The sequence below is a fragment of the Oncorhynchus keta genome, chromosome 11 (genome assembly GCF_023373465.1).
Source record: "Oncorhynchus keta strain PuntledgeMale-10-30-2019 chromosome 11, Oket_V2, whole genome shotgun sequence".
NCBI classification, from domain to species: Eukaryota; Metazoa; Chordata; class Actinopteri; order Salmoniformes; family Salmonidae; genus Oncorhynchus; species Oncorhynchus keta.
In genome coordinates, this window is record NC_068431.1 from 36,639,531 (window position 1) to 36,651,656 (window position 12,126).

At 46.2% G+C, this 12,126-nt stretch overlaps 1 pseudogene; it reads right to left on the reverse strand.

Annotated features, from left to right (window-relative positions):
* Positions 1 to 9,823: 9,823 nt before the first annotated feature.
* LOC127906169 (uncharacterized) lies at positions 9,824 to 10,692 on the reverse strand (annotated as a pseudogene).
* Between the last annotated feature and the right edge of the window lie 1,434 nt (positions 10,693 to 12,126).

Sequence of the window (12,126 nt, forward strand, 5' to 3'; positions counted from 1 at the left end):
TATGCTTAACACCCCGGCAGTCCTACAATCTAAGCTAGATGCCCTCAATCTCACACAAATCATCAAGGAACCCTCCAGGTACAACCCTAACTCTGTAAGCAAGGGCACCCTCATAGACGTCATCCTGACCAACTGGCCCTCCAAATACACCTCCGCTGTCTTCAACCAGGATCTCAGCGACCACTGCCTCATTGCCTGTATCCGCTACGGTGCCGCAGTCAAACGACCACCCCTCATCACTGTCAAACGCTCCCTAAAACACTTCTGTGAGCGGGCCTTTCTAATCGACCTGGCCCGTGTATCCTGGAAGGACATTGACCTCATCCCGTCAGTTGAGGATGCCTGGTCATTCTTTAAGAGTAACTTCCTCACCATTTTAGATAAGCATGCTCCGTTCAAAAAATGCAGAACTAAGAACAGATACAGCCCTTGGTTCACTCCAGACCTGACTGCCCTCGACCAGCACAAAAACATCCTGTGGCGGACTGCAATAGCATCGAAGAGTCCCCGCGATATGCAACTGTTCAGGGAAGTCAGGAACCAACACACGCAGTCAGTCAGGAAAGCTAAGGCCAGCTTCTTCAGGCAGAAGTTTGCATCCTGTAGCTCCAACTCCAAAAGTTCTGGGACACTGTGAAGTCCATGGAGAACAAGAGCACCTCCTCCCAGCTGCCCACTGCACTGAGGCTAGGGAACACGGTCACCACCGACAAATCCATGATTATCGAAAACTTCAACAAGCATTTCTCAACGGCTGGCCATGCCTTCCGCCTGGCTACTCCTACCTCGGCCAACAGCTCCGGCCCCCCGCAGCTCCTCGCCCAAGCCTCTCCAGGTTCTCCTTTACCCAAATCCAGATAACAGATGTTCTGAAAGAGCTGCAAAACCTGGACCCGTATAAATCAGCTGGGCTTGACAATCTGGACCCTCTATTTCTGAAACTATCCGCCGCCATTGTCGCAACCCCTATTACCAGCCTGTTCAACCTCTCTTTCATATCGTCTGAGATCCCCAAGGATTGGAAAGCTGCTGCAGTCATCCCCCTCTTCAAAGGGTGAGACACCCTGGACCCAAACTGTTACAGACCTATATCCATTCTGCCCTGCCTATCTAAGGTCTTCGAAAGCCAAGTCAACAAACAGGTCACTGACCATCTCGAATCCCACCGTACCTTCTCCGCTATGCAATCTGGTTTCCGAGCCGGTCACGGGTGCACCTCAGCCACACTCAAGGTACTAAACGACATCATAACCGCCATCGATAAAAGACAGTACTGTGCAGCCGTCTTCATCGACCTTGCCAAGGCTTTCGACTCTGTCAATCACCAGATTCTTATCGGCAGACTCAGTAGCATCGGTTTTTCGGATGACTGCCTTGCCTGGTTCACCAATTACTTTGCAGACAGAGTTCAGTGTGTCAAATCGGAGGGCATGCTGTCCGGTCCTCTGGCAGTCTCTATGGGGGTGCCACAGGGTTAAATTCTCGGGCCGACTCTTTTCTCTGTATATATCAATGATGTTGGTCTTGCTGCGGGCGATTCCCTGATCCACCTCTACGCAGACGACACCATTCTATATACTTTTGGCCCGTCATTGGACACTGTGCTATCTAACCTCCAAACGAGCTTCAATGCCATACAACACTCCTTCCGTGGCCTCCAACTGCTCTTAAACGCTAGTAAAACCATATGCATGCTTTTCAACCGATCGCTGCCTGCACCCGCATGGCCGACTAGCATCACCACACTGGATGGTTCCGACCTTGAATATGTGGACACCTATAAGTACCTAGGTGTCTGGCTAGACTGCAAACTCTCCTTCCAGACCCATATCAAACATCTCCAATCGAAAATCAAATCAAGAGTCGGCTTTCTATTCCGCAACAAAGCCTCCTTCACTCACGCTGCCAAGCTTACCCTAGTAAAACTGACTATCCTACCGATCCTCGACTTCGGCGATGTCATCTACAAAATCGCTTCCAACACTCTACTCAGCAAACTGGATGCAGTTTATCACAGTGCCATCCGTTTCGTCACTAAAGCACCTTATACTACCCACCACTGCGACTTGTATGCTCTAGTCGGCTGGCCCTCGCTACATATTCGTCGCCAGACCCACTGGCTCCAGGTCATCTACAAGGCCATGCTAGGTAAAGCTCCGCCTTATCTCAGTTCACTGGTCACGATGGCAACACCCATCCGTAGCACGCGCTCCAGCAGGTGTATCTCACTGATCATCCCTAAAGCTAACACCTCATTCGGCCGCCTTTCGTTCCAGTACTCTGCCTGTGACTGGAACGAATTGCAAAAATCGCTGAAGTTGGAGACTTTTATCTCCCTCACCAACTTCAAACATCAGCTATCTGAGCAGCTAACCGATCGCTGCAGCTGTACATAATCTATTGGTAAATAGCCCACCCATTTTCACCTACCTCATCCCCACAGTTTTTATTTATTTACTTTTCTGCTCTTTTGCACACCAATATCTCTCTACCTGTACATGATCATCTGATCATTTATCACTCCAGTGTTAATCTGCAATATTGTAATTATTCGCCTACCTCCTCATGCCTTTTGCACACATTGTATATAGACTCCCCTTTTTTTCTACTGTGTTATTGACTTGTTAATTGTTTACTCCATGTGTAACTCTGTGTTGTCTGTTCACACTGCTATGCTTTATCTTGGCCAGGTCGCAGTTGCAAATGAGAACTTGTTCTCAACTAGCCTACCTGTTTAAATAAAGGTGAAATAAAAAATAAAAATAAAAAAGAGGAAGAGAGAGGCAGAGACAACTAGAGCGAGATTAATGAGAATCATCACCGGAGAAATGCTTGGACCTTTAAATTAGGACTATTTTCTGGAAATTGTCTCAGTAATATGTGCCTGCTTTTATGACTATAGACAATTATAAATAGGGTTATTTGCGAAGAGTCTTTGTCATTTCAATAGCTTTGGTGATCCAGTGGTAAATTTCTTGCCTACCAAGCGGGAGACTCGGGTTTGTTTCCCAGCCTATGCACCAATCGACTAAAGTCTGCGTTTCTGATTGTAATTCAACTATTGGTATGTTTTGCCTGAAAAGCGACAGTCGTTAATATTTGTTTAAGATTTAAACTGAATGTTTTAATAACTTGTTTAGGTTCAATTGAAAGACTAATTCATTCAAATGTTCATTTCAATGTAATAAGTTGTCTGTTGCCTAAATGGTCTGCTGGAATAACCTATTGAGAATAGGAGTCGTATTTAAATAACTGAATCACAGAAGATAAAGTTACCTAAATCTATTGCAGATAGGTAATGGCGATAGAGTTGTGTCCACCTAAATGTTTTTATTCTAAAGGGTTGACTGATGTATGTTATACATTTAGTGAATTACATGTTACTTTTAAAGTCTTGGACATTTCATAAGTGTGAAGCCGAAAGAGAAGAGAAAGTTGTAAATTTTGTTTTAATCTTACGACAGAGGTAAGGCTCCTGCCGTTGTTTGAGTAGGGGTTATATTTTCACCTACTGGTAAGAATAGGTGAGTAAGTTGTGCTTCCTGGGCTAGATTTGGCGGTAAGCGATTCAGGTCTGAATAGTTCAAAGTTTTACGATTCGTGATAGTTTCTGGTTATTGTTTTTGGTTTTATTGTTCAAGTAACACCAGTGAATTTGAGCGGGAAGTTAATTTATTCTAACATTATAATCTGTTTCCATTTCGTGGAACAAAAGCAGATTGACTAAAGGTGCTTTTCCTTAAGGCAAATATACAATCATCTCTCATGGGGGACCTTTGTCACGCCCTGGTCGAAGTATTTCGTGTTTATCTTCATGTATTGGGTCAGGACAGGGTGTGGCATGGGGTTTTTGTATGTGGTGTGTATGTAGTGGGATTGTAGCTTAGTGGGGTGTTCTAGGTAAGTCTATGGCTGTCTGAAGTGGTTCTCAATCAGAGGCAGGTGTTTATCGTTGTCTCTGATTGGGAACCATATTTAGGCAGCCATATTCTTTGGTTGTGTTATGGGTGAGTGTCCTGAGTGTCTTGGTGTCTTGATGGTCCTTCTGTAGCTCAGTTGGTAGAGCATGGCGCTTGTAACGCCAGGGTAGTGGGTTCGATCCCCGGGACCACCCATACGTAGAATGTATGCACACATGACTGTAAGTCGCTTTCGATAAAAGCGTCTGCTAAATGGCATATATATATTGATGTGCTGTATTAGTTGACACAAGTATAGGCTGTTTTCGGGTTTCGTTTGTAGTGTTTGTGTTTATTCGTGTTTACGTTGTTTGATTAAACATGGATCGCAATATACACGCTGCAGTTTGGTCCGACTCTTCTTCACCAATAGAAAACCGTTACAGAATCACACACCACAGGACCAAGCAGCGTGTCAACAGGCAGGAGCAGCCCAAAGAGGAGATGCGTATTAAGGATTTCTGGACATGGGAGGAAATCCTCGACGGGAGAGGACCCTGGGCTAAACCAGGGGAGTGTAGCCACCCAAAGGTGGAACAGGTGGAGGCAGCGAGGAGAGCAGAGTCAGCCGGAGAGAGGAGCCGGCGATATGAGGGAACACGGTTGGCAAGGAAGCCTGAGAGTCAGTCCCAAAAATGTATTGGGGGGGGGGGCTCAGGGAGAGAGTGGCAGTGTCAGGAGTCAGACCTGAGCCAACTCTCCCTGTTTATCATGAGGAGCCAAGGAGGAGACCAGAACCAGAGCCGGTGTTGGAGGTGAGCGAAGCAGAGACTGTGAAGGAGTTAATGGGGAAATTGGAGGAGAGAGAAATGAGGGAGTTGCTGTGTTGGTGCTTTTTGCATGGAATTCGCCCGACGGAACGTGTCAGGGATTTGATGGCACCTGGGTCAGCGCTCCATACTCGTCCTGAGGTGCGTGTTAGTCGGCTGGTGAAGTTGGTGCCAGCCTCACGCACCAGGCCTCCTGTGCACATCCCTAGCCTTGCAAGATCTCCAGTACGCCTTCACGGTCTAGCCCATCCTGTGCCACCTCCACACACCAGCCCTCCGGTAGCAGCTCCCCGCACCAGGCTTCCTGTGCGTGTCCTCGGCCCAGTACCACCAGTGCCAGCACCACGCATCAGGTCTACAGTGCGCCTCGCCTCTCCTGCGCTGCCGGAGTCTCCCGCCTGTTCAGCGCTATCAGAGCCTTTCTCCTCTCCTGCGCTGTCGGAGTCTCCCGCCTCTCCAGCGCTGTCGGAGCCTTTCTCCTCTCCTGCGCTGCCGGAGTCTCCCGCCTGTCTAGCGCTATCAGAGCCTTCCTCCTCTACAGCGCTGCCGGAGTCTCCCGCCTGTCTAGCGCTATCAGAGCCTTCCTCCTCTACAGCGCTGCTGGAGTCTCCTGTCTGTTCAGCGCATCTAGAGCCTTCCTCCTCTACAGCGCTGCTGGAGTCTCCTGTCTGTTCAGCGCATCTAGAGCCTTCTTCCTCTACAGCGCTGCTGGAGTCTCCTGTCTGTTCAGCGCAGCCAGAGCTGTCAGTCTGCAAGGAGCTGTCAGTCTGCAAGGAGCTGTCAGTCTGCAAGGAGCTGCCAGTCTGCAAGGAGCTGCCAGTCTGCAAGGTGCTGCCAGCCTGCATGGAACAGCCAGAGCTGTCAGTCTGCAAGGAGCTGCCAGTCTGCAAGGTGCTGCCAGCCTGCATAGAGCAGCCAGAGCTGCCAGCCTGCATGGAGCAGTCAGAGCTGTCAGTCTGCATGGAGCAGCCAGAGCTGTCAGTCTGCATGAAGCAGCCAGAGCTGTCAGTCTGCATGAAGCAGCCAGAGCTGTCAGTCTGCAAGGAGCTGCCAGTCTGCAAGGAGCTGTCAGCCTGCACGGAGCAGCCAGAGCTGTCAGTCTGCAAGGAGCTGTCAGTCTGCAAGGAGCTGCCAGTCTGCAAGGAGCTGCCAGTCTACAAGGTGCTGCCAGCCTGCATGGAGCAACCAGAGCTGCCAGCCTGCATGGAGCAGTCAGAGCTGTCAGTCTGCATGGAGCAGTCAGGGCTGTCAGTCTGCACGGAGCAGTCAGAGCTGTCAGTCTGCATGAAGCAGCCAGAGATGCCAGTCTGCAAAGAGCTGCCAGTCTACAAAGAGCTGCCAGTCTGCAAGGATCCGCCAGTCTGCCAGGATCCACCAGTCTGCCAGGATCCGCCAGAAGTGCCAGTCAGCCAGGATCCGACAGAAGTGCCAGTCAGCCAGGATCCGCCAGAGGTGCCAGTCGGCCAGGATCTGCCAGTCGGCCAGGATCTGCCAGTCGGCCAGGATCCGCCAGTCAGCCAGGATCCGCCAGTCTACCAGGATCCGCCAGAACTTCCAGCCGGCCAGGATCTGCCAGTCAGCCAGGATCTGCCAGTCAGCCAAGATCCATCAACCTGCCTGAGCTTCCTCTCACTCCTGAGCTTCCTCTCACTCCTGAGCTTCCTCTCACTCCCGAGCTTCCTCTCACTCCCGAGCTTTCTCTCACTCCCAAGCTTTCTCTCACTCCCGAGCTTCCCCTCAGTCCCGAGCTGCCTCAGTCCCGAGCTGTCCTTCAGTCCCGATCTGCTCCTGTCCAGTGGGGTTCTGGATGCGGACTACTAGGCCATGGTCGGCGGCGAGGGTGGACTTTTCAGGGACGCGAGGAGAGGGGACTGGGACATTGATTGAGTGGAGTCCACGTCCCGCGCCGGAGCCGCCACCATGGACAGACGCCCACCCGGACCCTCCCTATTGTTTTGAGGTGCATTCGGGAGTCCGCACCTTAGGGAGGGGATTCTGTCACGCCCTGGTCAAAGTATTTCGTGTTTATCTTCATGTATTGGGTCAGGCCAGGGTGTGGCATGGGGTTTTTGTATGTGGTGTGTATGTAGTGGGATTGTAGCTTAGTGGGGTGTTCTAGGTAAGTCTATGGCTGTCTGAAGTGGTTCTCAATCAGAGGCAGGTGTTTATCGTTGTCTCTGATTGGGAACCATATTTAGGCAACCATATTCTTTGGTTGTATTGTGGGTGATTGTCCTGAGTGTCTTGATGTCCTTGTGCTGTGTTAGTTGACACAAGTATAGGCTGTTTTCGGTTTTCGTTTCGTTTATTGGTTTGTAGTGTTTGTGTTTATTCGTGTTTACGTTGTTTGATTAAACATGGATCGCAATATACACGCTGCAGTTTGGTCCGACTCTCCTTCACCAATAGAAAACCGTTACAACCTTGTGGATCTGCTGCCATAAGGTTTGGGTTTTCTGTTCAACAAAAGTACTGAGTGGAGGGGGAACCTGGACATTTAGAATCTTGAATACAAGACATGCGTCAGTGTATTGCATAAGATTTTTCCAATTCGGGAGCTCAAGCTTTTGGAGAATGTAACAGTGATGATGGCTATGGGGCTTTGAGAGACTGGTTGCAGACAGACTGAATGGGTTTTAATGTTGTAAAGAAAGCTTGGGCAAAATCAGTCAAGTAATATATTAATTAGGGGAATTTCATAGATTTGAAGTACAGTATTGTACCCAAGGGTAGCACATGTTCAATTAAGTACAGATGACCACTGAGGAAGTTTAAAACTAATTATTGGAGGGAGTACAATGGAATTAGCATTATTATTAGGTTTTGTTTGTAGTCAACGTTTGGGTTTCTGAATCGGTGTTGTATAATGAAATGCTGACCAAGTGGTTGTGTTTTTTTTCTGGGAAAAGGAATGCTTCATTGTCTCTCTTTGGAAATGTTTTCTGGGGCTGTAATCTTGGAGGGAGCGAATGAGACAGAGGCATATTTCTACCAAATTGAAAAGGCCTGGAAATGTTTTGTTTGTTTTTAACCTTGGGGTTGCCTTTGAGTTTTCCATTTTTCCTATAGCCACAATATCTTAAAGGGGTACACACACACATACTTTTTTTAATTTTCTGAGTATTAATTAAACACGTGAATTGTTTTAATAAGGGAATGTTCTGGGAACCTGGGATACAACATGTATAAAATGTTAATATACTAATATAGTAAGAAACACTACTTTGAAAGGGTGGTATGACTTTTGACATCTATCATGGCTTTCCTTTGTGGTCTAATCAGCCTCATGGGAGGGCCATTTGGATAATGAATTTAAGGTAATTTGTGATACTGATTTTAAGGTAATTTGTGTAATTGATAATTATGATGGAGTTTATAGTTCTTTGACATAGTTGTAATTTGAACCAATGAGAAGAAAGAAAGGGCATAGCCTTTGACTAAGGGCAGACGTCCTTAAGTCTCTCTTCCTATGGCCATAAGGGTACAATCATTTTTCTTTGTGGAGGGTTTCAGTAGTGATTTTGATCTGATTATGTTATTTGAAACTTTGTTTTATCTTTTGACCAGTAGTAGTACTTTATACAATACTCACATGGAGAATTATGGGTTAAAAATGCGGCGAAGGTGGGTTTATAAAAAACTGCCATAAGGTTATTTTGAAACTCCCACTATTTTGGCTTAAGTAATGTTTAGTAATCTAGCAAAGTTTTATTTTCCCTTAGGTAGTCAGCTGTTGTTGTATGCGGTGTTAGAAATGTAACACAAGGTTGTGAAATTGCTACAATAATATTATAGTTTGTTGTTGAATTAGGTTATAAAGTTAGCAAGAACAAGTTTAATAATGGTAGACTTATATTAAGTATTTATGACATATTCTAAGTCATCCGGACAGGGATATATGACATCTGTGGTGATCCAGGATCATTGAGAGTATCGAGATAAGCTTTATCAACTATGTAATAATCTTAGAGATTACTACCATAGATATGTTGTTTTTTCAAAAAAAAATCCACGAGTGCAGACAGGGAGACAGTGAGACATTTAGTCAATATTTAGAAACAGAACCCATATTTGATACTGACTGTTATAAGAAAGAGCTACAGACATATATCAAATCAAATCAAATCAAATGTATTTATATAACCCTTCGTACATCAGCTGATATCTCAAAGTGCTGTACAGAAACCCAGCCTAAAACCCCAAACAGCAAGCAATGCAGGTGTAGAAGCACGGTGGCTAGGAAAAACTCCCTAGAAAGGCCAAAACCTAGGAAGAAACCTAGAGAGGAACCAGGCTATGTGGGGTGGCCAGTCCTTTTCTGGCTCTGCCGGGTGGAGATTATAACAGACATGGCCAAGATGTTCAAATGTTCATAAATGACCAGCATGGTCCAATAATAATAAGGCAGAACAGTTGAAACTGGAGCAGCAGCACGGCCAGGTGGACTGGGGACAGCAAGGAGTCATCATGTCAGGTAGTCCTGAGGCATGGTCCTAGGGCTCAGGTCCTCCGAGAGAAAGAAAGAGAGAATTAGAGAGAGCACACTTAAATTCACACAGGACACCGAATAGGACAGGAGAAGTACTCCAGATATAACAAACTGACCCTAGCCCCCCGACACATAAACTACTGCAGCATAAATACTGGAGGCTGAGACAGGTCACCCCCGGACAGGGCCAAACAGGAAGGATATAACAGGCAAGATATATCCCCACCCACTTTGCCAAGGCACAGCCCCGACACCACTAGAGGGATATCTTCAACCACCAACTTTACCATCCTGAGACAAGGCTAAGTACAGCCCACGAAGATCTCCGCCACGGCACAACCCAAGGGGGGCGCCAACCCAGACAGGATGACCACATCAGTGAATCAACCCACACAAGTGACGCACCCCCTCCAGGGACGGTATGAGAGAGCCCCAGTAAGCCAGTGACTCAGCCCCTGTAATAGGGTTAGAGGCAAAGAATCCCAGTGGAAAGAGGGGAACCGGCCAGGCAGAGACAGCAAGGGCGGTTCGTTGCTCCAAAGCCTTTCCGTTCACCTTCCCACTCCTGGGCCAGACTACACTCAATCATATGACCCACTGAAGAGATGAGTCTTCAGTAAGGACTTAAAGGTTGAGACCGAGTTTGCGTCTCTGACATGGGTGGGCAGACCGTTCAATAAAAATGGAGCTCTATAGGAGAAAGCCCTGCCTCCAGCTGTTTGCTTAGAAATTCTATGGACAATTAGGAGGCCTGCGTCTTGTGACCGTAGCGTACATGTAGGTACTGTATGTACGGCAGGACTAAATCAGAGAGATAGGTAGGAGCAAGCCCATGTAATGCTTTGTAGGTTAGCAGTAACACCTTGAAATCAGCCCTTGCTTTGACAAGAAGCCAGTGTAGGGAGGCTAGCACTGGAGTAATATGATCAAATTTTTTGGTTCTAGTCAGGATTCTAGCAGCCGTATTTAGCACTAACTGAAGTTTATTTAGTACTTTATCCGGGTAGCCGGAAAGTAGAGCATTGCAGTAGTCTAACCTAGAAGTGACAAAAGCATGGATTAATTTTTCTGCATCATTTTTGGACAGAAAGTTTCTGATTTTTGCAATGTTACGTATATGGAAAAAGGCGGTCCTTGAAATGGTCTTGATGTGTTCCTCAAAAGAGAGATCAGGGTCCAGAGTAACGCCGAGGTCCTTCACAGTTTTATTTGAGACGACTGTACAACCATTAAGATTAATTGTCAGATTCAACAAAAGATCTCTTTGTTTCTTGGGACCTAGAACTGTTTTGTCCGAGTTTAAAAGTAGAAAGTTTGCAGCCATCCACTTCCTTATGTCTGAAACACATGCTTCTCGCGAGGGCAATTTTGGGGCTTCACCATGTTTCATTGAAATGTACAGCTGCGAGTCATCCGCATAGCAGTGAAAGTTAACATTATGTTTTCGAATGACATCCCCAAGAGGTAAAATATATAGAGAAAACAATAGTGGTCCTAAAACGGAACCTTGAGGAACACCGAAATTTACAGTTGATTTGTCAGAGGACAAACCATTCACATATACAAACTGATATCTTTCCCACAGATAAGATCTAAACCAGGCCAGAACTTGTCCGTGTAGACCAATTTGGGTTTCCAATCTGTCCAAAAGAATGTGGTGATCGATGGTATCAAAAGCAGCACTGAGGTCTAGGAGCACGAGGACAGATGCAGAGCCTCGGTCTGATGCCATTAAAAGGTCATTTACCACCTTCACAAGTGCAGTCTCAGTGCTATGATGGGGTCTAAAACCAGACTGAAGCATTTCGTATACATTGTTTGTCTTCAGGAAGGTAGTGAGTTGCTGCACAACAGCCTTTTCTAAAATTTTTGAGAGGAATGGAAGATTCGATATAGGCCGATAGTTTTTTATATTTTCTGGGTCAAGGTTTGGCTTTTTCAAGAGAGGCTTTGTTACTGCCACTTTTAGTGAGTTTGGTACACATCTGGTAGATACAGAGCCATTTATTATGTTAAACATAGGAGGGCCAAGCACAGGAAGCAGCTCTTTCAGTAGTTAGTTGGAATAGGGTCCAGTATGCAGCTTGAAGGTTTAGAGGCCATGATTATTTTCATCATTGTGTCAAGAGATATAGTACTAAAACACTTGAATGTCTCTCTTGATCCTAGGTCCTGGCAGAGTTGTGTAGACTCAGGACAACTGAGCTTTGAAGGAATACGCAGATTTAAAGAGGAGTCCGTAATTTGCTTTCTAATAATCATGCTCTTTTCCTCAAAGAAGTTCATGAATTTATCACTGCTAAAGTGAAAGCCATCCTCTCTTGGGGAATGCTGCTTTTTAGTTAGCTTTGCGACAGTATCAAAAAGGAATTTCGGGTTGTTCTTATTTTCCTCAATTAAGTTAGAAAAATAGGATGATCGAGCAGCAGTAAGAGCTCTTCGGTACTGCACGGTACTGTCTTTCCAAGCTAGTCGGAAAACTTCCAGTTTGGTGTGGCGCCATTTCCGTTCCAATTTTCTGGAAGCTTGCTTCAGAGCTCGGGTATTTTCTGTGTACCAGGGAGCTAGTTTCTTATGAGAAATGTTTTTAGTTTTTAGGGGTGAAACTGCATCTAGGGTATTGCGCAAGGTGAAATTGAGTTCCTCAGTTAGGTGGTTAACTGATTTTTGTCCTTGGGTAGACAGAGGGAATCTGGAAGGACATCAAGGAATCTTTGTGTTGTCTGTGAATTTATAACATGACTTTTGATGTTCCTTGGTTGGGGTCTGAGCAGTTAATTTGTTGCAATTGCAAACGTAATAAAATGGTGGTCCGATAGTCCAGGATTATGAGGAAAAACATTAAGATCCACAAAATGTATTCCATGGGACAAAACTAGGTCCAGAGTATGACTGTGACAGTGAGTGG